Consider the following 14850-nt stretch of genomic DNA (forward strand, 5'->3'; position numbering starts at 1 on the left):
GGGAATCCCTTGGAACTAATCTCAAATACAGTGAAAATTAAAATATGAAGTATTTTAAATGAAATACTCAGTGTTCAGCGGAGTAGCATTTGAAACACCGACGTCTTTTTCATCAGACCTTACCTGACCTGCTCTACCCCAGAGCCACTGTCAGGCTGTCAAGCTTTTGGCCCTGCCAGAGGAGAAGAACTGTTCTGTTAATTCCAGCATCTAAACCAAATATTAGTGTCAAACCAAAAGTATTAAAAGAAGAGATTCCTTAGCCGCAAAACTAATTCAGTCTTGACACATTCCTAACAATCACTAACTCAGGAAGGACATTATGAGGTAAGATTAATGTTTGCCTCTACAGAAAACTTCTTTATTCAAATTAAGAAGAAAAATTAATTTGAGACAAGGTTTGAACTTTTTTATATAAGCTATAAGATATCTGCTAACTAATTTAATGTGTGTTATATAGGAAAATGGAATATCTCTTCCTTTACCTTAGAACTAAACATTCAGTGACATAAAGACCTAAGGACAGAAAAGCAACAAAGAAGGCTAACTCTTGTATAATGAGCCCACACCATTTCATCCAGTTAGTCCAGTGCCGAAGTCCTACTTCACTTTTGCATAGCAGAAGCAGATCTAATTGTTTAGTCAAGATGGAGAGTCCTGCACTTCCATTTACTTCTAGGGTTAGTTATACTCATTGAGAAAACAGCAACCCTATAACCTCAACAAACCTTTCATAATTTTGCTAGTACATGTTCGAATAAACCTAGTGATTTAAATGGAGTTGGCTCAGGCTACACTGGAATAACTGAATGGAAGATTGGATCTCTTTCACACTCAATTTCTGAAGCTGAACAATTTTCTAACCTGAGCATCCATAAGCTCACCACTGGGTATTTACACATAGGTTTTGATGACAATACAATATAACTACCAATAGTTCCTTCCTCAGCTGGAACTCTGTTAGTGTTTTCTCCTCCTCCCACAGTCAATCCTCTTACAAATGCATGTTGCTCCATTTAACCTATGCCTCTTCTGTGATCTCAGGATGACACATCATTGTCATTTAGGCAAAGTATTCCTTCTGACTTTAAAACTATCAATCAACTAAAGATAGTGCTGATTTTTTTTTTTTCACCTATTTTCTATTTATAATTGTTTTCTACTTTCAACGTTTATTTTTACTATGAAATTCAACAGTACCTTTTCTTCAGTCTGCTATAGGAGATTGCTGAAAGGCAACATCTGGGAAGTAGCAAAAAAGCCCTAGCTGTCAATAAGCTAGTTAATATAAATTCATCAGAGGCATTTATTCTTTTTAGAACATTACATATTGTATAGTCTGCTAAATATCCTCTCGTAAAGGTAAAATTTGCTACATTTAAACTATAATTTATGCTAATAATACGTTTCAGCACCCATGGCTTAGAATCAGAGGCTGATCTCAGCTGTATGAGTGTACACTGCAGGCGTATTACTCCAGGATTGTTCTGATGTAAAAGACCCTTCAGGTACTAAAGTATCAGCAACAGAAGCCCTTTGCAGAGTGTCTAAGTGGCTGCAACCACATCTCAATATTGAGATCTGTTCTCTTTGTGATGACAAAACCCCTGTTGCAATCCCTGGCAGTCCTGGGTGTTGCACTGCACACCTTTTCCTGGCAGCACAGGCTTCCAGCTCCTGCTGACAGCAATGCTGCATGCAGGTACAGGAAAGCGCTTATGTTGGAATGAGAAATGTTGTGTTTCTATGGTATGAATCTGCTAAACCATAGCAAGGCAAATGTTGTGCATTCGATCTGCATCACCGTTAGGGCTCCCTCCTCAGGACCAAGTCCAGCCCCCCTAACCCATGGAGATTTATTTTGAGGAAAAGAAAGAAAACAGTTCTGAGTGAAGAAGCGGAGTAATTCTGCAGTTGCTATACTTCAGATGTGTTAGGGCCTTGGTGGAAATAGGCACTCAATCCTCTTTGTCTTTGAGTCCTCTAATCTCCTTAGGCTATACTGATTTATACAGGAGATCTCTGCAGAGAAGCAGGAGCCTTGTCTAAGTCACCAAAAGCAGCCATAGTTATATTGAATACATTTTCCATCAGTGAGATCCCAGGTCTCAGGGGAGGAAAAATGGTGCAGGTGGTCAGGAGAAAGATCGGTGCAGTGGTTTTCAGTCGATCTTCATTTGCATCATAAAAACATCACCTTCCTCAGCACAAAGGAACAGCAGGGCAGGGAACCGGGACTGCTGGCTGGGCTGGTGTGGGTTGTTTCACACATTGCCCCCACCTCTGAAGCCCTTGGCTCTCGACAGGGCTGTTTGTCTCTCACTTTTAAAAGTGCTAAAAGGTTTTCTCTCCTCTCTGTGGGGGGTGACCAAATGCAATTTAAGAAAGTGTGTTTCTGCTGAAGCTACAGTATTTTTTGTTTTCCATTTGTTGTTCTCATTGTTACAATGAACGATCTTTCTGTTAACCCAATCTAAATGATCACTGCAAAACTATATGTCATTTTTAAGCTACTGTATCACGATGGCCTTAGGGAAATTTTACAGATGCCTTGCCACAATCCATTTCTTCCCCATGATGAGCTACAAGCCTAGCTGCTTGGATTCATTTGCCACAGCTGTTTATCTCTTTGACCTCAAAACTACAAAGGTATAGTGCCAATAAAATATAATGGAGGCTGGCATTTAAATTACTGATTATAATGATTATTTTCTAAAGCAAAAATCAACAGGAGAAGGTATTCTTCCAACTGAAAGGAACTACTTGGGTAAGTATTTTGGCTTCACCTTTTAATAATTTTGTTCTTTCCTTTTTCTGTAAACCTGTAGACATAGATAAATGAGCAACACAATATGAATGTGCTTATTAGTCTGGAATAATTTAAGTCAGACTAATATCTACCTGACAGAAAATTGTCAGCTCAGGTCTATCATGGCATCAGTCATTGCAAGGTATTAAATCCCTACAGCAGAGCTCCTAGGTAGATACCTCATTTTATTTATTTCTGCAGTTCAAATATATCCCATTTCCATTTCAACCACAGTTGTTCCTGTCTGGTTGTGCTTATTTATTTGAAGTTATTTATAGGTGATACTGTCCCCAGCTAACAACTCAGCATGAAAGAGCTGCTGAATATTAAACCATAATTTGTCTAAAAACCAAAGGCAACAAATCTAGGTCAAAGATATTGCCTTGGGCAAAGTCCATACAGGTTCTTTTGCATCACTGAATATTACAACTCCTGTCTTTCTGTTTAAAAATGCTTATACCTGGTCATGCAGGTGCCTTTTTATGCAGGAAGCTTGTCATTTGAAAACATCTCAAGAGGTAAGTGTACAAATCCTCTGGTATGCATTGGAGAGAAAACCAAAATGTTACCCCACAATATCCACGAATGTAATGACTAGTCTTTGAGATGTGGATTTGTATTTGCTACTTGTCCTGTTTTGAGGAAGAGACTTGCCCCTAAACATCGGGTGACTGACCTAAACAATTAACTAGGGAAATTTCACATTATCACTTTTGAAGCTAGTACTTGGTATAAAAATCTACTAAATGCCTCTTTTATGTCATTTCACTTTTGTATCTGTTTTGCTGCATAGCTGCCAGTTTCCTGGTCACCATGCCGTGCTTAAACCACTCTATTCACAGTCTCTTCTGTGGAGTGAATTAGTTCCCTCCTAATACAGGCTAGTTTTCTTCTGGGCCCACAGAGTGTGTGGCTGAAGTCAGCCTTCTGCAGGACCTGCTGGCTTTGAACAGCAAGAACGTGGGCACATCCACACCGGGTGTCTTAGGAACGAGATTTCATTCCTTCACAGTCTACAAATACACTGTTGGCACACTCAGTGAACATAAAGTGGATAATTTTGTAGCCTGATGGCAAGGAACTGAGGTTCAGGATTTTTTATCATTGATCGAGCAGGAAAGCTGCAAAATGATAGAGAGTTCACTGCCTGCCCTTTCCCCGCTTTGCTTACAAAAGCACTCAATAGATGTGATTTTGGCATTCATTTAAATAGAGAAGAAACCTGCATTCATGCAATGAAGTCCTCTGTTTGGCTGGCTTCTGTTTAATCTCTTTATCAATGATCTGGATGAGAGAATTGAATGTGCCCTTAGTAAGTTTGCAGATGACACCGAGTTGAGTGAGAGTGTTGATCTGCTGGAGGTTAGGAAGGCCATACAGAGGGATCTGGACAGGCTGGATCATTGGGCTGAGGCCAATTGTACGAGGTTCAACAAGGCCAAGTGCTGGGTTCTGCACTTGGATCATAACCACCCCAGGCAGCGCTACAGGCTCAGGGAAGAGTGGCTGGAAAGCTGCCTGGTGGAAAAGGACCTGAGAGTGTTGGTCAAGAGCCAGCTGAATTTGGGCCAGCAGTATTCCCAGGTGGCCAAAAAGGCCAACAGCATCCTGGCTCGTATCAGCTTGTATCAGGAATAGTGTGGCCAGCAGGGCTAGAGAAGTGATTGTGCCACTGTGCTCATTGCTGGTGAGGTCCCACCTTGAATACTATGTTCAGATTTGGGCCTCTCATCATAAGAAGGACACCAAAATACTAGAGAGAGTGCAGAGGAGGGCGACGATGCTGGTGAGCGGCCTGGAGCACAAGTGTTATGAGGAGCAGCTGAGGGAACTGGTGTTGTTTAGTCTGGAGAAAAGGAGACTGAGGGGAGACCTTGTTGCTGTCTACAATTACCTGAAAGGAGGTTGTAGCATGGAGGGTGTTGGTCTCTTCTCCCAAGTAAAAAGTGATAGGACCAGAGGAAATGGCCTCAAGGTGCACCCGAGGAGGTTTAGATTGGATATTAGAAAAAAATTCTTCACAGAAAGGGTTGTCAGGCATTGGAACAGGCTGCCCGGGGAAGTGGTGGAGTCACCGTCTCTGGAAGTGTTTAAAAAGCATTTGGATGAGGTTCTTAGGGACACGGTTTAGTGCTAGAGTTAGGTTAGGTTAGGTTATGGTTGGACTCAATGATCCTGAAGGTCTCTTCCAACTGAAATGATTCTATGATTCTGTGATTCTATTCTAAGAGATGATGTTTGCCACACATAGGTGTGCTGAAAAATTAATGCCACAATAAGGAATTCTTTTTGTTCCTTGGCAGCCTCTGAAGGTGAAGGAATATGTCCATACCCTTGTGTTTTCTTATGGGTGTGAAACTTTTCTTGGTTGCATGCCTTCGATAGTAATTCACAATATAATTAACTCTTTTTTTTTTGATTGATTGATAGCATGACTAGAACAGGGAAAAGCAGACAAAAAAGATCATAAAAGTATAGTATAGTATTTTTTATCACTGTAGTGATATTTTTATGGTATGAAGCATTACCACACTGTTGAAACACTCTCTCTTTGATGAATGGTGAGGAGACACTATCATTTTTCTATGCCTGAATTATGTGTTGATGTCTAGTGAAATATGCAGCAGAACGTTTCAACAGGTCACTACTGTGTCTTAGTCTTGACAATGAAAATAAAAGAACTGCAGCTCTTAAAAATATCAATAAACATTTTTAAGCATTAGTTTCCACAGGAATGTGTGTCATACAAGGTGTCATCTTGTGTGTCACAGGATGGCACTTATTCTAACATGTTTCATTTTCATTCCTTGCAAAGGCTTTGATTGCCACTGGCTGCAAATCCCTTCGAATGCTTATAAAAGAAATGTGTATATATAAATTTTTAACAAATTTACATAATAGTAATTTTTAAAAATGTCTTATTTATTATGCATGTGCTGCAAAATTGGCCCAAATAAAAGCAACCTTCAGTTACATGTTTAATTTCTTCTGCTTCACTTCCCATACAAGAGTTCTAGCTCTGTGCTTTTTCAGTCATCTGTATCTATCTTACCATTTCCTGCTATTGAATTGCAAGAGAGGGGGCTGCTACTTAAAAATATCAGAAAGATCTAAGTTGTCTGACCCCAGAAAATGGTTCCATATTGATTAATGACTCTAGAGATCACAACAGAATTGTAGATAGCAGTATGTAAACAGTGTTTCCAGGCTCCACAAACCTCTGTGATTTCATCTAATCAGTCTTCAGATATCTTCATGTTGATTTCATAAGAGTGAAACAGAGATAGAGAATCCCTGTTGGTAATAATTCATAGTTGTTTGATGGATATCTCATTAAACACATCAGAAAATACTCTGAATCCTTTTGAAAACCATACTAAAGGCATGGCAGGGGCTAAGAATTCATCCAGCTGTTTCACATAGCTTTCAACAAAAACCTAACTTTTGTGTTTGTTTTTTTATTTTCTTGATGGTTCTTCTGCATGAAGTTTTCATGCTTGGACACAAATTTAGTCATGATGTGCCTCTTTAAATTTAGAATCACATGTGTCAAGCTACTGTGTGTTAACACCATGCACAGTGCTATTAATATAACCAGCTATTATACCTCAGCACAGACATGAAAGATTCTTATGCTCCTTGATTTTTAAACTGCTAGCATACATATATGGCTTATACATAGTTAGACTACAGCAAAATATACAAAAATATGCTCAAGATTTATGCTTGAAGCAGATTATGTGAAGATGAAGACAGGAATCTTAAACGTCCACGTGGTGGAACTGAAGTGGTGGGATGTAAAGAAGGTGACTGAATTAGGTAGCTGAACAATCCTTCTGTCTAAACAGGATCACTGTGGTTTTCCCATATGACATCTGATTTAAAGTAGCCATAGAAGGGAAGATGCAGAAAACATGACAGGAAATCTCCAAACGTAAGTTCTATGTGACCAAATGCATGAATCAAAGACATAATGCTGATAGTGACTAATACTAGTAAATGGATCTGCAAAAGCAGCAAGTTAATTCAACAATACTTGATACAGAAGATAAACACCTAGTATGGTGTCTAAAAAAAATACAAGTGTATCAGAGAGTCTTGAATACATGATTGAGCTTTGGAATGACTTCATCCCATTGGTTACACAGCACTTAATTGCTATTTTTGCTACTTGCCACCTTATCTAAGTAAGGATACCATGACAAGCTGCTGAAGTTGAATGGTGGGAGAGGAAGACTCTAAAACTGTTCATATGGGATAAAGCAGATGACCAGGAATGGCCAAGGACCCTGGAGTGCCAGTAGTGGCCACTGGGAGAGACAAGGCAATGCGCAGGTAAAAAACAAATAAAAATAAACAGCAGTGTAAACCACAGCAGTCCCTTCTGATTGCAAACTCCATCTGAAGCTTCTCCTGTGAGCAGAACATTTATTAGGTCACCTAACCAATGTAGATCCTCTAGTGTCTAATAAGATGAACTCACATGACAGTCCCTTTATTAGCCACAATCAATAAGATCACTCCCATTTACAACTTATTTTCAGGGCTTTGTCGCTCTGTCAAATTTGAATGAATTTATTAGGTGGATTAAAGGATGGAACATTGGCTATTGGAAGGAGTGAATATGATGTGGACAGCTACACATATTGAAGCACAGTCACATAAGTTTTGTTGCTTTCAGAAATTAAATTTAAAAGACTATTTAAGAAAAAGTAAACAGAGTCTTTCCTTGAAGTCTTAAGTATTCTGTTTTCTCCCAAGACAACTTTTCAGTGAAAGGCTTCTCTTTAAAAGGTCATAGCTAGTGTCTGCATAGAAATTGCTGAGGTCACCAAAGGTCTCTTCAAACTGCAGACACTATGAATGCTTTGATTCTCTTTAACAAAATATATCATTTACTCACTGTACTCTTTAAATAATATGGGTCTTTAGATTTTTTTAATAGAATTTATTAAATCTATCTAGGTGATTTTAAAAAATTCCCTAAGTAGCCATAATAAAGAGAAGTAAAACACATTATGAAAAAGAAAGACTTTGGTTGACCATACAAATGACACGTATCTTTTTGACTCTCACAAAAAATTTCGTCTACAGACTCACAATTTTTCTGTGCATCCAGATTTGAACATTGTAGGATATAAGGGGGAAATCTCTGGCTGAAAACTTTGACTTTTTACTTCAAAAATATGTTTCTTTGTCCTTTTTCTTTTATTGAACATAACAAATGAGCTGTAGAGATTCAGTTGATCAAATTCCTGTTAATGAGTAAAAAGACTGGAAGAAACTATTTAAATGCATGTCTACAACTTTTCTGATTGTGCTTCCAATAATGTAATGTATTTACATTCTTTGGTGATGAAGCATCTTTTGCACTCGTCTGTCTTGGAAGATCTATGCTGAACTATTGTCATGGTTTAACCCCAGCACTCCAGCCTACTAGCTGGCAGGCCAGTATGAGAAACTAAAAAGTCCTTGACTGCTTAGCAACAACTAAACATCAATGTGTTATTAACATTCTTCTCATGCTAAACTGAAACACAGCACTATACCAGCTACTAGGAAGAAAATCAACTCTATCCAAGCCGAAACCAGGACAACTATTTTGTGAAGTAAACAGAGATCAAATGCCTCTTAAATGTATGTCCTACAGGAGTAGGTAAAAATTTGGGAGATTTAGTAGGTGTCATGCTCAATCCTTATTTGCAAGGTAGCCCAGGGACATACCTAAGTGATAACAGCCTCCTGTCCTGTGAGCTAAAGCTGCAGCACATTCCCTTTCTATTTACAACCTGTCTCCAACACTGAAGACCATGCATGTTCAATCCAAATCTCACCTGTTGTCTTGAAATATGGTCATGCAGGTGTCTTCTGCAGTTCCAGTGCTGTTAAGCAAAAGACCTGGAATATCTGATGACCTGGCTACATGCTGATCCTTTGGTCTATCATAAATTGATTGATGCACAGAAAAAATCACACATTTTTTTGGCAGAGAAGAACTGCTCTCATTTACTTTTCAATACTGTTTGGCTGGCTGCTGTACTGCACAGGATGTTTTCCTTTTGAATAGTGTATTTAATAGTTATCAAGAATGAAATTTTTAAAAAGCCATAAAACATTTTGTACTGTAGATACTCTTAACGGTCTGAGACAGGTGAAAGTCTTGTTTTAAGATATTTGAATATTGCTTTAGAATGTTTGATTCTATGTATTTCTTAAAATGAAGTTATTTTTGTTATTCTAACTCCCTGCTGAAAATAAAATTGCATCTGTTTCTCTACAAGCCCATTTGTTAATACACCTGTCAGCCTTGTTTCTTCTAATGTATTATTATGTTTCTTTCCTCATTAAAACTGAAATAAACAGCAATAATTATGCTGATATATTTACTTTTAACACATTAAAAGCTGGTAGTTTGGACAGTAGATATTACTTTATAGCTCATGTACACTTTCAGAACTGTAATGTCCCCATTTCCATTATTTGCTAAACTGTATATTAAATTCAACATCCTAAAGAATTCACATTTTAATAAATGAAAAGCTTAATTGTGCAACAAAATAACAGGTTGTTTTCTTGTATTAGACCTTTTGTGCAGAGAAGAAACATGTAGCATCTAAATATATCAGATGCAGAACCAACCCTGCAGGAGAGCTATATCCAACAAAAATCACTCTTCCTGAAATTTCTTTCCACAGTAAAGTTCTTTTTTTTTTTTTTTTTTAATGAGGTAGAAAACAAACTACAGTTAGATAAGCAATAGTGCTAGAAGGACATAAATGCAGGCTAGGGAACTATTTACTTTTATCTCATAAATAAATTGTATTCCTAACAAAAACAGCAGCAGAACTGCCACTCACTTTAATTAGGCAAGATCAAGGCAATAACTTTTACCAGGATGAACACATTCCTCATGAGTCTACCTGCATTGCCCGCTACATACAAAAGTACAGCAGTTTAATGATTAAACCCATTGATATTTAGCAGTTGTTATGCCAAGAATGAAGATGCTGATGGAAGGGTTTCTCCATCCCATAAGATCTGCCAGAAACCCATGTGCTTTGTTGGCCACATTTTTCAAAGTGAAGCCACAGCATTCCAGACTGGAGAGCAGCCCATGCAGGCCCATAAGTCACAACTGATCACTGTCAGCTGTGGCACAAAGGGATTGTCTATTAACATATTTTTGCATATCAAAATTTTTTTGTACCTAGATTATCCTGTGCTTTAAAAATTCTGAATATTGACTTCTGAAGACTTTGCTAAAATTGATTCACTTAACCAAATTACCTGTTATTTTCAGACAAAAGCTACACTGGATGCATATGCATTTGCAACCAAGAAATATATCAGTATACATATTTTCAATTTTTTTTAATGGTTCATGGAGTACAAATCAATGTGTTTTCCATGAGAAAGCCATTGAATAGGGAAATAATTACAAATATAAATTTTTCGTGCATCAATAGCTTATCACAAATTTTAAGAGCAATCTTGAAGAACAAACCATGGTTTAAAAAGCTCTAATTCTGAAAACAGATCTTAACAAAAAAATGTCCTATCATTGATCACACCGATACATTTCTTTCCTAACAGTACTTTGTAGGGTGACATCTGCATGTCATCTGCTATAATATGCCACATCAGATTATTTTTATTTGAGTTTTATACACTTCAAATTGTAATTCTCAGAAAGTGGCTTGAAGTTTGTCAGCATTAGAAATCCTGTGACCCCGTTCACCACTCTGAGGATTAAATTCTAGAGCATAAAGCTTTTTCTTATTGATGATGATCTGATTGTTATTTCACATTTGGAGCATATTATTATTAATATTGTGATTATTTATATTAATTTTGTTCATATTATTGCTATTTATTATCGTTGATACTTATGCTATTATAATATTAATATCCCACAATGTATGATAATATATGGTATTAGAGTAATAGCAGCAGTAATAATGATAACTCAAACATAATTAATAGCATTTTTGTAATACTCAAAGCCTTCAATCAGAAGTGAAGCCACATCAGGTTCTAGAGCACTTAGAAAGCTACACTTTATCTTCCACAAAACATATATGTAAATTCTTTTGAGACAGGGAAAAACATGCCAATCTATGGAATTCCTATGCAATGCAAATTGTAGGGTTTTTTTTAACTGCAGCATTTTAAGGAAAAAATATCTCTGAAGTGATGCACGTTGTTGATTATTCTCATCCTCGTATAGTTTGGTTGTCCTGGGAAATGGCAATAATTCTGCTCTGAGGCTGAGGCAGCTCACCACAGGGAATTTGTGCTCCTTTCTGGAGCACTTGTTCCTCCTCTTCAGCAATTGCTGATGGTTTTATTCAGTCTCTTTCTACCAGTTAACCTGTTGGACTTACTGAACAATTCTAATTACTTTCTCACCATCTCTTGCTACCAAAGATACTGCAAACAATTATATTATGTAGGCATTGCCTTAGGAGTAAATATAAATGCCCAAAACAGAATTTAAAAGCCTCTCAAACTCTGCTATGTCTTCAGGCAGCTGAGAAACAAAAAGCTCACAGCTTTCCTAATAGGAATACTAGAATTATTTAAAGTGAATACAGCTCCTAGTTTTCTCCTGCCTCTGAGTACATTCCTTTGAAAACCTCAGCCAAGGGCTTTAATAATTTAAACACTATCTTCCTTTATTTTTTTTCTTTTTTTTTTTTTTTTTTTTAAACCTTGTAGATTATAAGATCTCAAACATAAAAGTCAGTAATAAAAGACTGATGGCATTGTGGACGTATGGGCCTGTTTGACCTTAAACTTTGCTATTTAAAATTTCTTGTCTGCACAATATGAAAGGAGGATTCCTTTTCCCTGGTATAGCTGATTAAAACAGCTGAATGAGGAGAGGCGGGGAAAAGGGGTGGTGTACCTCGCACAGGTCATTAGCTGCTCTCTATTTCACCTCAATCAGAGCTCAGGTTAAAAAGAATTGACTCTACGGTCAGCTCCTGTGGGAGCCCTGGAAATAAGCAGCATGCGCAGGTATCCATAGGTGCTGGCTGTCTAGCTGGAAGAGAGCTGCACTTCAGAGAGTGGGAAAAAGCTGAGATGTACACTTCATGACTGGGGTTGTATAGTGTTCTGACCTGCAGAGGAACCCTAAGAGAGAAATGCTGAAGCTAAATTATGTCACTTCCCTAATAAATCAGGTCAATAGAGAATCCCAAGCCACAACTCCAAATCTGAACTCTCCAAAAATCTGTTTATCCCTGGATTACAAGACTTGGGGCTGCAGGTTTTCCCAGCCTGCAGCACAGATGTGAATCAGAAACGCTGACTGTCATTTGTTTGTCAGCCTGGAAAGTCAGTTCTAACTCAGGCAAACCTCAAGAGTTTCTAAATTAGGTTTATTACAACTGAGCTCCTGTTCTGGGAAAGAAAATATGCTCTTATGATCAATGCCATCTATCTATCTATCTATCTATCTATCTATCTATCTATCTATCTATCTATCATCTATCTGTCTATCTAATTTCTTCTATGCCTATACCTATATGCTGATTAGGGCAGCCACAAGGTACAGAATAGAAGATGAAGCAAATAAAAAGTTTTCATACCTATAGGAGTAACATATGCCTTCTCCAGGGGCTCTCTAGGAGTTATTACCAATATGGTACTCTGCTGCATTTTGAGAACAGCCCCGGTCACCATTATCTTCCATACTTCTCTCTGGGATGATTAGGAAATACTGTTCCTCATTCCCATATGCCTTGGACACATTTCCGCTCTGAAAATTAAGATACTTAATAGTACAGACACAGGCTGTTCCATGCCAATTGGCTGCATTGCCAGGTGTGCTCATCTTAGGTGTTCTTATCTTATTCATATTTTGTTGAAGGAGGCTTGCTAGTTGAACTGTTCAGGAGGCAGCTGTGTCAACAGAAGTTTGGAAGGAACCAAAGCTCTTGGTTGGAGACATACATGCAGCCTTGCGATCACAGCTCATGATGTATGGGACTGTAGTTGAATGAGGAATGTCTTTGTCTCCAGCTTTTGAAGTTTTTACAAAAGTGCATACTAAAATGAATAAATATGTGTTGGATCCACTGTCACTTTCCCTTTTCTTATGACTCATTCTGTTTTTCATGTATAAAGCAATACCTGGCAGCCTGACATGGGATTATGGAATATAACTTTATTTTCTCTCCCCAGCTATTTGTTATAGATCTAAAGGGAAGATGATTAGGTAGAGGAGAAGAGGCATTATACTGGTTATGGTAGAAACAAGGGAGGCTGTATTTGTAAAATGCGGAAGAACAAAAATGTTTTTTGCCACTGAGAATGTGAATGTCTCTCACTTTTGCACATATTTCCTCAGAGGTCTGACACAACTGGTTGCTCTTCCACACTGAAACACTTTGTAGTTTTAAGTCTAGGGACAATTTCACAGCATCTGTATTAGACTGAAATTCACTTGGATTAATTCTAACAACCTCAACAGATAGCTGGGGAAGCTTAGGAGTCTTTGTAATGGGAGTTCTTCCCCACAGCTTTACAAATCCCCAGTTCAGGAACAACATAGGTGTAACATGATCTGCCTTGGGCTAACTGGACAGCTGATCATTTGAGGTCTCTTTCAGCCCTGTTTTTCTAAGTTTCTATGAATGTAATGTAGGTGAATAAGAACATGAGAAGAATGAGGCCCTGGCTGAAGTCTGAAGAGAAAATCCTTTCCATGTTCGGTCCGGAATATAGCCAGGGTCTAATTGATTATTATATACATCATATAATATATTAATAGCAGACCAATTTTGGAACATGTATCAGCAAAGTCAGAGAGATTTGAATTGCTGGAAGACAAACACTTCAGTGTTTTTTTCTCTCCCCCATCCCTTATGCCCCCTGGTTCTCTAATGTAGAGCTTACACGTTGAAAAGTAAGGTAACCACATAAATTTTAGCAGCACAGTAAAAATAGCTATTCACAAAGGTTCAAAAGACTAGTAATTAATTTGTACACTCCCTTTTCTTGCTTGTTTTAGAAATGGACATACCTTGCCTCTATTAGATTATCCTCTCCTAGCAAGTGACTTTAAACACTAGTTACCTGAAAAATTCAGGTCAGGTGCTTAGCACCTACCTTACAGGACACTTCGGACTGAAAATGTCTTCGTCCAATGTTGTCAGCCAAAGGATGTGGGATAGAGATTGCACTGAGGTTCACAGAAAGAGATTGTAATATTTAGCAGTTAAAAACATTTCTGATAAAATTACAGTTTCGTCCTCTTGTGAAAGTTACAATTGCTTTTGGTAAAGCTCTGCACCTTGGAATAGACTTTAAATCTTTAAAAACCAAGTAAACAGGCAACAAAGTCAACAGTCATATTATGACTAAATAAATTAAAAGCATACTTATGTCTGTGTCTTCTTATCTGTCTGTATGTGCAAATATTCTTTATTAAGAATTATAAGCATTAGAATTCAGAAGGGTGATTAGAAATGTTTGAGGATAAAGACAATAAATAATAAAAGAAAAAAAGTGTGTCTCATTCAGTGTGAAACAGTAGTACCAGTAACAAGTTTTGTCCTTGAAAGAAGAAAATTGCATTTTAGAGGAGATAAAGACTTCTAAAATAATGTTCACTCATTGTACTACAGTAATGAAAAAGAAAACAATGGAAACTTTGATTTGGTACAACTAGAAGGACAAAGCAATCATACTGAGTTCAGCAATTCCAGCATGTGTCCATGAAAGTCTCTGGAAAGACACCTTGGGAGTCTCCTTCCTAGACAGACATATATTAGTGACAGACTTGGGAAAACTAGTTATGGTGAACCTATAGCCCCTGACCTACTTCTGAACTGTATGCATATGGTCCTTGCTGCCCTTTATATGCACCATAATGACACACCCATCCTGCTGCAGAATCAAAAACATGGCTGACATAAGATGAAAGGCACTGATGTGGTATATGCCTAGTTTGCTGACTCAAGTTTATTTTAAAATATTAATAAGCTAACTTCAAATTGCCAGGCTGCCTGCCAGATCAAGTATTATCTGTC

The sequence above is a fragment of the Streptopelia decaocto genome (assembly GCF_964273445.1).
Source record: "Streptopelia decaocto genome assembly, chromosome: 1".
In the NCBI taxonomy this organism is placed as follows: domain Eukaryota; kingdom Metazoa; phylum Chordata; class Aves; order Columbiformes; family Columbidae; genus Streptopelia; species Streptopelia decaocto.